General features: G+C 42.2%; 1 long non-coding RNA gene across 1 annotated transcript; it reads left to right on the forward strand.

The window, feature by feature from the left end:
* Positions 1 to 5,603: 5,603 nt before the first annotated feature.
* LOC119618917 (uncharacterized) lies at positions 5,604 to 10,390 on the forward strand. Its single transcript, XR_005235270.2, has 2 exons — positions 5,604 to 5,684; positions 10,051 to 10,390. It is a non-coding gene; the product is annotated as an uncharacterized lncRNA (long non-coding RNA).
* The last annotated feature ends 277 nt before the right edge of the window (positions 10,391 to 10,667 follow it).

Consider the following 10,667-nt stretch of genomic DNA (forward strand, 5'->3'; position numbering starts at 1 on the left):
CCTAGGTCCTCCCAATTCTTAGTCCTTTAATACCTGTTTTCTCTCCTTTTCTTATTCAGACCTTGTGTCTTCCATTTAATTTTTCAATTCATACAAAACTGTATCCAGGCCATCACCAATAGTTCTGTACAACAAATGTTTCTTCTAACGACTCCACGATATCACCCGTTACCACAAAATCTTCCTTCAGCTTAATCTCTTCCACTCTTAGGTTCCCATGCCACCCCTAATCCCGCCTGAAGCAGCCCTGAGAAACACCGCCCATTCTCTCTCCATACCACCCCCCAAAAAAATTCTTGCTGCCCCAACACTTCAACATTATTTTGTTTTATTTTTCTTATTAATATAAGAAGGCAGGAATGTCAGGCCTCTGAGTCCAAGCCAAGCCGTCACATCCCCTGTGACTTGCACATATAAGCCCAGATGGCCTGAAGTAACTGAAGAATCACAAAAGAAGTGCAAATGCCCAGCCTCGCCTTAACTGATGACATTCCACCACAAAAGAAGTGAAAATGGCCAGTCCTTGCCTTAAGCAGATGACATTATCTTGTGAAATTCCTTTTCCTGGCTCATCCTGGCTCAAAAAGCTCCCCCACTGAGCACCTTGTGACCCCCACTCCTGCCCGCCAGAGAACAACCCCCCTTTGACTGGAATTTTCCTTTACCTACCCAAATCCTATAAAATGGCCCCACCCTTATCTCCCTTCGCTGACTCTCTTTTCAGACTCAGCCCGCCTGCACCCAGGTGATGAAAAAGCTTTATTGGTCACACAAAGCCTGTTTGGTGGTCTCTTCACACAGACGCGCATGACAATGGGGTCTTACTATGTTGCCCAGGCTGGTGTCAAACTCCTGGCCTCAAGTGGTCCTCCTGTCTCAGCCTTCCAAAGTGCTGTGAGAACAAGTGTGAGCCACCATGCCAGGCCCTCTTTTCCACTTCAGTGTTTTCTTTCACCCCCGTAAGAACCAGATCCTACTATGTCTTTGGTGCCATCATTTGCACCCAGGAAAACTGCAAGAGTCCCTCTGTATTTGCTCCTCTGATGGGGGAGGGGGTTGTGAGTACAAAAGGCCATATTCTTCCGGCAGCACAGGGTACAATGTCACTGATATCTCCACCATGCAAACCAGTAAAGGCATGATTTGGAAAAACTCACATATCTCGATGCTCTTCCACTAGAATCCATTTGCTCCCTTTCTGTGTCTACTGTGTTTCCTCACACAGTGTGCAAAAGTTGTGGCAGTTGCACTTAAGTGTTTACCTTGTTTTTTCTTATTTGCTAGGAGATTTGGCTTCTGAGAGGAGTTAAAAAATGGAGAAAAAATGTGTGGATGGGTGTATCTTGAAGTCCACTGTCAAAAACTTAGCAGTATGCCAGCTGTAGTGGCTCATGCCTGTAATCCCAGGACTTTGGCAGGCCAAGGCAGGAGGTTTGCTTGAGTCCAGGAGTTTGAGACCATCCCAGGTAACATGGCAAAAACCCACCTCTACTAAAACCATAAAAAATGAGTCAGGCATGGTGGTGCACTCCTGTGCACCCAGCTACTCGGGAGGCTGAGGTGGGAGGACTGCTTGAGCCCAGGAGGTTGAGGCTGCAGTGAGGCATGACTATGCTATTGCGCTCCAGCCTTGGTGACAGGAGTGAGACCCTGTCTCAAAACAAAACAAAACAAAAACCAAAAACCAAACTCAGCAGTGAAATCTGCAAATCTGTCTTTGCCTTTTCCAAACTTTATTGTCCACAGTCTTGCATATGTGTGATTCTCTCTCAAAGTTATCTTATCAAAATGCTTTGGTTTCAGTTTCTTCTTGAGATAATTAATTTGGGCTAGAGTCAACAGAACACCAGAGCTACTTGGAAAACGACAAATTAATCTCTTAATTACCAAAGAAAACATTAAAACCAGAAAAAAATATTAAGGATATGCCTGTAGAAGTTTAGAAAAATTTTCTGTAATAAAAAGAATGACGTTTATATCCTACAGCATAGAATACCCAGAAGGAGGAAAAAACGCTGTTGAACCGTGAGAAAGAACATTGCATGTTCTCTTTTTCAGTGGGAAAGAAAAGCTTTATCAGAGGCAGGCTGTTTTAAGGATTAATGTTCCTAGATGGAGATAAATCTTAACTATTGAAATAGTGTTTTCTCAGATCTAATTTAAAAAGTGTTCGCTTCTGGAAATCTCATACTTGTTCCTTTGTTTATAATTCTTTTGAACATTTGCTTTCTGTTATCTGTGAAGAGATTTGAAAAGAGCAGTTCTGTTGGACGGTGGCTTCAGGGGTGACCTCCCTTGGCTTAAACAGGCATTTGTTGGGTAACACCTCTGCATGATTTTTAAAAGTTAGCAGAAGTGAGAAGGGTAACTGAAGTTTCCAGAATCAAGAAAAACTACAAAAGAAGCTCATTTTTATAAATGCTATTGTCTTATATAACCCCCTGGAAGACACCCAGTTCTCACTTCTAAGAGCTCTCATGAGTCAGTTTGTCATTTGATATTTTGTAGAGTTTGCAGTAAATTGGAAGACGCGAATTCTTCTACTTAACTTCAATGACAAACTATTTTGTACTTCAGTTTCTTAAGAAACTAAATTGAGGGAACCTATTTTATCTCTTTCCTATCTATGTCCAACCTACTCCCAACTTCTAGAACAGTTTCTTGTATGTAGTGAGTGCCCCATAATTGTAGAATTAAATCGAATTTGGGAATTTTTTCCTTCTTTTGAAAATGAAGCTAAAAAAATATGAAGCCAGGAAGTTTTACCAGTCTTCCCCACAAACACCCACAGACATCAGCCTCTCAAGCATCTGCCTTTACTGGGCTGGGGAGTGAGTATCCTGTCTTCTCTCCCCTTCCTTCTTCTTCCTTTGCTCTTCCTGCTCCTACCTCCTCCTCTTTCCCCCCTATCCGCTCCTGTTCCTTCCCTTTCTCCTCTTCCCTAACCTAGAAGTTTCTAACCAAGAAATCTATATACACAAAGAACAACTGCCAATGGGAAAACAAGATATCACTTTTTTAAGAGCTAGGCAAGGACTCAATCATCCCAATGTAACACGCTCTAGCAAGAGGAATTTGGAGAATAAAGTTGAAGTAAGGAAGCCTAAGTCCCTGTGCCTGACTCTAAGATTATCAGGGAGTCCACCTATGCTCCAAAACACATCAAAAACTATATAAGAAGGCTGGGCATGGTGGCTCATGCCTGTAATCCCAGTACTTTGGGAGGTTGAGGTGCATAGATCACTTGAGGTCAGGAGTTTGAGACCAGCCTGGCCAACGTGGTGAAATCCCGTCCCTACTAAAAATACAAAAAGTAGCCGGATGTGGTGGTGCACGCCTGTAATCCCAGCTACTCAGGAGACTAAGGCATGAGAATTGCTTGACCCCAGAAGGCGGAGGTTGCAGTGAGCCGAGATCGTGCCACTGCACACTGGCCTGGACAAGACAGTGAAACTCCACCTCAAAAAAAAAAAAAAAAAAAGTAAGATCTTACAGCAAGTCAGCAGGGTCCACCAAGGTCTTTGGCCAGAAGCAGAGAGTTTACCATGTGGACACAGGAAATAGCAGTAGAGTGACTAGGGTGGGTTGGTCCTTAACCACTCAGGAATTTCAGGAATTCCGACCATGGGTAAAACCCAGTGCGGTGACACTCTCATGTTCTCACCAACCAGGAAACCACTTGCTCTGCTTTGGGGAGGAGTTAGTGGAGGACTGGGCGTGGGCAGAAAAATGGACACATTTTGCTTCCCTGATGGACAGAGGGAGGAAGTGGGAAGGGGAGACTAAATGTTCCTGGACAGGAAAGCATATATCCAGAATTGGAAGTGAGTTTATGATCTTCTTCTATTTCTATTTTACAGAGGAAACCAGTCCACAGAGTTGTGATTTGCCCTGGGCCTTCCCACAATTCTAGAAACCCATGACTTGTCATCATTGCACGGTCACCAGACTCCCAGCTGGCTTCAGCCTCTCCGTTTCATCTCCCTCTGTTCTCACTCTGCTGCTACCAAATCAGACTTCTTTTCAGGTCCTTAAACAATCTCTGTACTTTTCCGTCTCCGTGTCTTTGATGACTTTATTCCCTTTCCTCACTCCATCATTAACATAGGTACCCCTCAAGACCCAGCTCAGATGCCATTTCTATGAGACACTCTGTTTCTGTGCCAGAAACAGTTAAGCTTTCATTTGTGTGTCCAAAGTGTGCCCCAGAGCAAGGATCTGGCAATCTGCATTTGAAACCTGGCTCCTTGGCTTCTTGGCTCTGACCCTGAGCAAATTACTTATTTTTTTGTTTTTGTCACTCAGTTTCCTAAAATATCATACAGGGAGTTGTCATGTTGTATTAATGGACATAATATAAATTAAATAGGATAATGACAAGTATCCATCGGTCACCAAAAAGGGAGCCTATTATTACTGCCTTTAGCTATATTTTAGCACTGATGACAAAATATGGTAAATTATATCTATCTGTAGACCTAAGTTATCCGTTCCCATTGATTATTCACTTGCTGATGCTGCAACAATAGCTGCCCATTTTTCATCTCTTCCATCCCCACCCAGCTGTCTTGCACAATATATACAGTCAATACATGTCTGATCAACGGAGTGGACTTAATGTGCCAAAACAGACTTGACTCTCTATCAATGATACAGGAGCTAAAAAGAAATTATTTAGGCAGAGAGTGAGAGTTAGGGAGTCCTTGGCAAGGCTTCCCTTCTAACAAAAAGCAGCCCCCAAATGATTTCTTTTCTAACAAACAGCAGCCTGTAAAATCTAGCTGTAAACACAGATAAGCAAGCTGGAAGCTTGCATGGGTGAATGACAGCGGCTGTGCATTGCAATAGGAGAAGCCTACCTGGTGGCCAGGCATGTTCAACATGGAGGCTCCATCTTCTCTTTTCTCTGTCACCATGTGTGCAGTAAAGGAACAGGCAACATGGCGCTGGCCAGGTAGAGAGTCATCTGCATAATAAAAGATTAGGGTGGGGTGGCCAGCTCTGCAAATGGCTCACCTGGTCTCACCAATCTCTCATGACCTATGTAAATCAGATACCACCTCCTCTATCTCATCTATAAAATCTTATACACTTGGCTGTGGACCAGAACACCTGCTGGGGAGGCCCTCTCACTTTGCAGGAGAGAGAACTCTTCCTTTTCTTTTGCCAATTAAACCTCCACTCTTAACCTCACTGTGTGTCTGCGTCCTTAATTTCCTTGGCGTGAGGCAACAAACCTCGGGTATTACAGACCAACGATGCTGCTTCAGCTCATAGATGGCAAAAACCGCAATAGCTTTTGCACCAACCCTAATGCTAAATTATTAATTCCTACTTATCTAAAAAACGAGAACCATATAATTAGTATTGTAGGACACTACATGTATTTAGTCAAAATACCAGATAACCTAACTTTCTGTATATGTCACATGTATTTTAAAAATTAATGCTTCACTTTAGTAAAGTATTATAAACTTTTAATCATTCATCTTAACTTTTGCTTAGCCTTTACTGGAAGTTCAGTTCTCTCCACATTTTTTTCCTCCACCTGGTTAAGAACAGTTTTCTTTGGATTTAATCTGGTTTTTCTATTGTAGATCACATCTAATCAACTGAATAGATGAATTTTTGAATAGACTCAACAAACCAGTAAGAGGTGGTCGAAGCATCATTCATAACAAAAGGTAACAACAGTTCTTTATAGGCCATATCTCATGCCTTCTGTTTTACTGGGGCAAGTTTATGCCCCAGGAGGGTTAGGAATGGCATCTAACACCCCCGTGGAGCAGACAGACCCCTTTTGTAAGTGTATATTTGTTTCAACCACATGCCTCTTAAGCTCACTTTAAAAAAATAAAATTTAAAAAAAAATTCCTGTGAGTATAGGAAGTTTGCATCACATTCACTCTACAACGTCTTTAAAGGCAGCGATTACTCCAGAACAGAGGAGACAAACAAGGCCCCTTTGTTCCAGGAGTGCACTCCTTAAAGAGCAGTTCCAAGCCCATCAGTCTGAAGGGCCAGGCAGTTGGCCCCGGGGGAGCCTGCCAAATACCCAGAGATGCTTCCCGGGAATCTTCTGCTGCCGCTGAAGTGTTGACAGGCTCTTGAGCTGAGAGCTCAGGCTGTTGATAGGAATATATAGCTCAGATAGTCAGAAATCAACCTACTCAAATTTCTCAGACCATTCTCTCCTTCGTTTCTCTCTTTTTAACTATCCAAGTACAGATTTTCTTTTAAAAACCTTCCTCCCAGAAAATGTCTGCGTTCCTGCTTCCCCTTGGGGGTGACAAAATAAAAGGCTTAAGGTGCTTTAAGGCAAATGGAGTCGCCTCCCCTCCCTTCAGCCCTCAAGTTCTGCTGATTCCAAGGGGTGGGCAGGGAGGGCCAGCAGTTGGCGGCCACCCCCTCCCTATCTCCTCTCACTTGGTATCTCCCTGGCCTCACGCTCAATCAGGTCTTCCGGGACCATACAGGGAAATGAAGAATACTGTTCGCTTACGCAGAATGTGGGAATACCTGCAGTCCATGAATTTTTATTTCTATTTTACTTTCTTCTCAAAAGCCTTTTATTTTCTAAAAGCACATACAACATGAGCCCATTCTGATGACTTTAGGAACATCTATTCCTCAATGCAAAGATATTAATGCTAGATAATAAAGCTCTGAGTTCGTACATTTAAAAGTCCAGAGAGTGAGGGGTGAGGGGAGAGAGACAGCAGAAAAACGCTAGCTGTCTTAATACTGATTTTCCTCTTCTACAAGCCTTTGATATTTAACTAATGTACCCTACCTTTCTCAAGTTCCCCAGCAGCTAAGGAAGGCCATGTGACTAATTCTGGCCAATGGGATGTAAGAAATTCAAAGCGCATTTCACAGAGCAAGCTAGGAACACACCCATTCTTCCAGCCTTTCCTCAACCCTGCTGTCTGGACCAGGGACTTGGTGTCAAAGGCAATGTCTCAGAAGAAACCTCATGCAACGCAGTGACAATATCAGCCCTGGAGACCCTATCTCTGGACTCTGGGGTAAAAGAGCAATACATTTCTATCTTGTTTATACCACTGTCAATTTGAGTTTCAATTTTATTTCATGAACCCAGTCATACTTTAAGCCAAGGTGGATTTTCCACAAAGCTAATGGAGCAGAACTTTAGAAACCCTCAGGTGTGTCGGGTGTAGTGGCTCACGCCTGTAATCCTAGCACTCTGGGAGGCTGAGGCGGATGGATCACCTGAGGTCAGTAGTTCGAGATCAGCCTGGCCAACAGGGTGAAACCCCATCTCTACAAAAATACAAAAATTGGGTGGGCGTGGGTGTGTTGGTGTGTGCCTGTAATCCCAGCTACTGGGGAGGCTGAGGCAGGAGAACTGCTTGAACTGGGGAGGCAGAGGTTGTAGTGAGACAAGACCGCACCATTACACTCTAGCCTGGGCAACAACAGCAAAACTCCATCTTAAAAAAACAACAAAAAACAAAAAACGAAACCCTCTCTTGCCAGGATGACTCCAAAGCCTGAGGAGGAACCCCGACATTGGGGTCACATGGTCATCTTATACTCTTCTTATGGTCATCTTATACTCTTCTCTTTAAAGGGTTCCTCAATTGCATAAACCTCACCCCTCATCCACGATAAGCCAGTGAGTCTTTTCATGTGTGCCTCTTGCATGGGGCATGGAGCACAGTCAATAGTTCACAGTTTCTCCTGCTTCAGATCATCTACTTGGTGACATTTAGGAATAGCACAGCCCATTGTTTCTCAAAGTACATTCCTAGATATTAATAATTGTTATAAGAAAAAAGAGTAACAGAAAAATATAATATTAGCTAATATATTTTTGTCTATGTTTTTAACTACAGTATTTCTCAGAGGAAGCAATGTGAGAATGTGCCTAGTGAATATCCCAGCACAAGAGAAAGCTGTATTTCCTAAAAGTATTGGACCACCAAACCCCCTTTTTAAGTAGTTTGTGGGTTATACTTTTGTGAAGCATGATTTGAAAGCACTCTCCTGATATCAGTAGCAAATATTTATTGACTATCTCTTGGGGGAAACTAAGTTTTTTGTTTTTGTAGCATTAGTGGAAGAAGGTGATTTTTGTTCCTGATTTTATTGTTTAAAATTGCTCCCTGTCTGGAGTTTGCTGTTCAGTAAGCATTGATTCCAGCAATATTGTCATTTCTGCATTGACACTGGTGCATCTCTCAGGTCTCCAACAAAAGCTAAGAGTGACATGTACAACATGTTAGATCCCTGTGGGGGGAAGGGTGTGAGTTCAAGGGAGTTGGAGTCACACTGAGGTTTCATCTCCCATGAGGAAGATCTTTGATGGTGGGCTACAGAAAGCTACAACCACAATGCAGACGTAGTTCTGCAAAAAGGACCCATTTCTGTGCTTATATCAGTGCTTGGAGAAACTTTCAGGCTCATTTATGTGAGCCACATTTTCATTACAGGAAAATAATTGACACCAGGCTTCTTGTCTTTAACTGAAATTAAAGCATGTACACCTGTATTCATCTTCTAGGGTTTCTGTAAGAAAGTATCATAAACTGCCTGGCTGCATGTACCCTACCTTTCTCAAGTTCCCCAGCAGCTAAGGAAGGCCGTGTGACTAATTCTGGCAGAAATCTATTTTTTCACAGCGCTGGCGACTGGAAGTTCAAAGCCAAAGTGTCAGCAGTCCTTCCCTCCTCCTACCTTCTGGTGGTGGCCATTGATTCTTGGCATTTCTTGGCTTGCAACTGCACCACTTCAGTCTCTGCCTCTTTCCTCACATGGCATTTTCCTCTTTACAGGTGTTAGGAATGCAACATACTTTTTGGAGGGGGCACAATTCAATCCATAGTAATACAAAAGACTCCTTGATTTTCTGTAGGGCAGCATAATGTCATGATGGACAGAGCTCTGAATTAGGAGTCCGAAGGCCTGAGTAGGCCCTTAGCAAATCTCTAGGCTACATATCTATATACATAAACAAGGATAACAATACACTCCTTGACTTTGCTGTAAGGGTTGTAACAAAGATATAGAAAAGTGCTCTGTAGCCTTTCAGTGATGATAGAAGTGTTATTGTCTTCAAAGAGAAACATGGCTAATGTGGGTAATTGAAATTTGGCATATGATCTCACACCTTACTTTAGACAATCATTTCGACCTCTACCTCATTCACCTCTGTACTAGACAAGGACATACTTTTGTTTATATTGCTGCCCTTGCACTCTGTACTAAGGGATGTTAGATGATGAGGAAAGTCCTTGTTGGTGCAGCCAATTCTCAAATTGAATCTGAAGCATCCAGTAATGGGAAAATGTCCACATGGCTTTAATAATAATTCTTTAATGGAGTTTCAACTTGGGGTAAAAGACTGAAAAATGCCAGCAGAAGGCTTTTTCTAAACAAAAAAAGCAACTACCTATTAATTAATCTAAAATTACTCAGCTTCAGTTGTATGTACCTTTAACATGATAATAAGGGAACAGTAGGGCCACGGTTCATAAACTAGTGTCTTCGTCTCTAGAAGCACTGGTGATAGTAATGGGAATTTGCAGGCTAGTTGAGTTTTGCAGAAGTTTCCCAGATCATATTTTCATTTACTTAGTGCAGGGTAACTCAAATGTTCATCCTTTTTCTTTGGATAGAATTTATTACATCGTTTATCAATAGTAATACTGGTTATCTCATGTGGGGTAAATGTTCGCTTTGGCAATCATATATCAATCCAAATAAATAAAAAAAAAAGTTACTTATAATGTGCAATTTTTTGATGTGCAAAATCTTATAAAGCATGGGGATAAAGGGAGTTGAGATGTTAAACAGGGATTCTGGTTAAAATATTGAGAAAAGAGTGAAGTTAAGGGTGAATACTGATCACATGATTCCGCTTTAATGAACGTTGGAAAAACAAGGCAGGCTTCCAAACACTGTTCTATTTGTACTTCAACTCATTACTTGACTTAAATGCCTTTTAACTCTGACCTTCTAGAATTTCCTGTACAATCTTCCACTGTTTAAAATGAAGTTGCCTGATTGATTTCTTTACCATTTCAGAATGTCCTGTATCATTTTAATGACTGTGGCGTGTGACTTTGTTCTTAGCACAATGAGTAACAAAGCCAAAACACTGGAGAATACGTTTATGCATTCAAGAAAACCTCAGACAGGGCAGAATGCTTTCATAATGCAGTACATTAAAATCAGACGAAGCCTCGAAGGACAGAATCGCCGACCCTGAAAAATCTCAAGCTGGAAATCAGAGTGTACTACAGAAGACAACAGCGTTTGAGGACATTTGCTGAAGCAGCCTCCTCTCCCTTACGGTCTGATAATCCCACACGGTTTTTACCAAGCTCTCTGGCCTTCCCGGAACGTCAATAAAAACTGCATCCCCCGACTTTTGTTGGTGGTTTCTTCCCTAAACTTTAGGGAAGTGGTGGTTTATGTGGTGTTATCTTCCCTAAGCTTTAATTTAATATGATCTTACTTAGGCATTTCTTTTAGAGAGTAGGTCATTGTAACGAAGCGTTTTTCACCCTCTGGGAAAGAGGTTTCCACATAAGGGCCAGGCCGTGTTTTCCCTTTCATCCAGTGATTCCACCATAAGCAGCCTCTCATCTTCACTTTTCCCAACAATTTTCTTAAAATCAGTGTATTTTTTTGCAGGACCG

Source organism: Chlorocebus sabaeus, chromosome 8 (assembly GCF_047675955.1).
Source record: "Chlorocebus sabaeus isolate Y175 chromosome 8, mChlSab1.0.hap1, whole genome shotgun sequence".
NCBI classification, from domain to species: domain Eukaryota; kingdom Metazoa; phylum Chordata; class Mammalia; order Primates; family Cercopithecidae; genus Chlorocebus; species Chlorocebus sabaeus.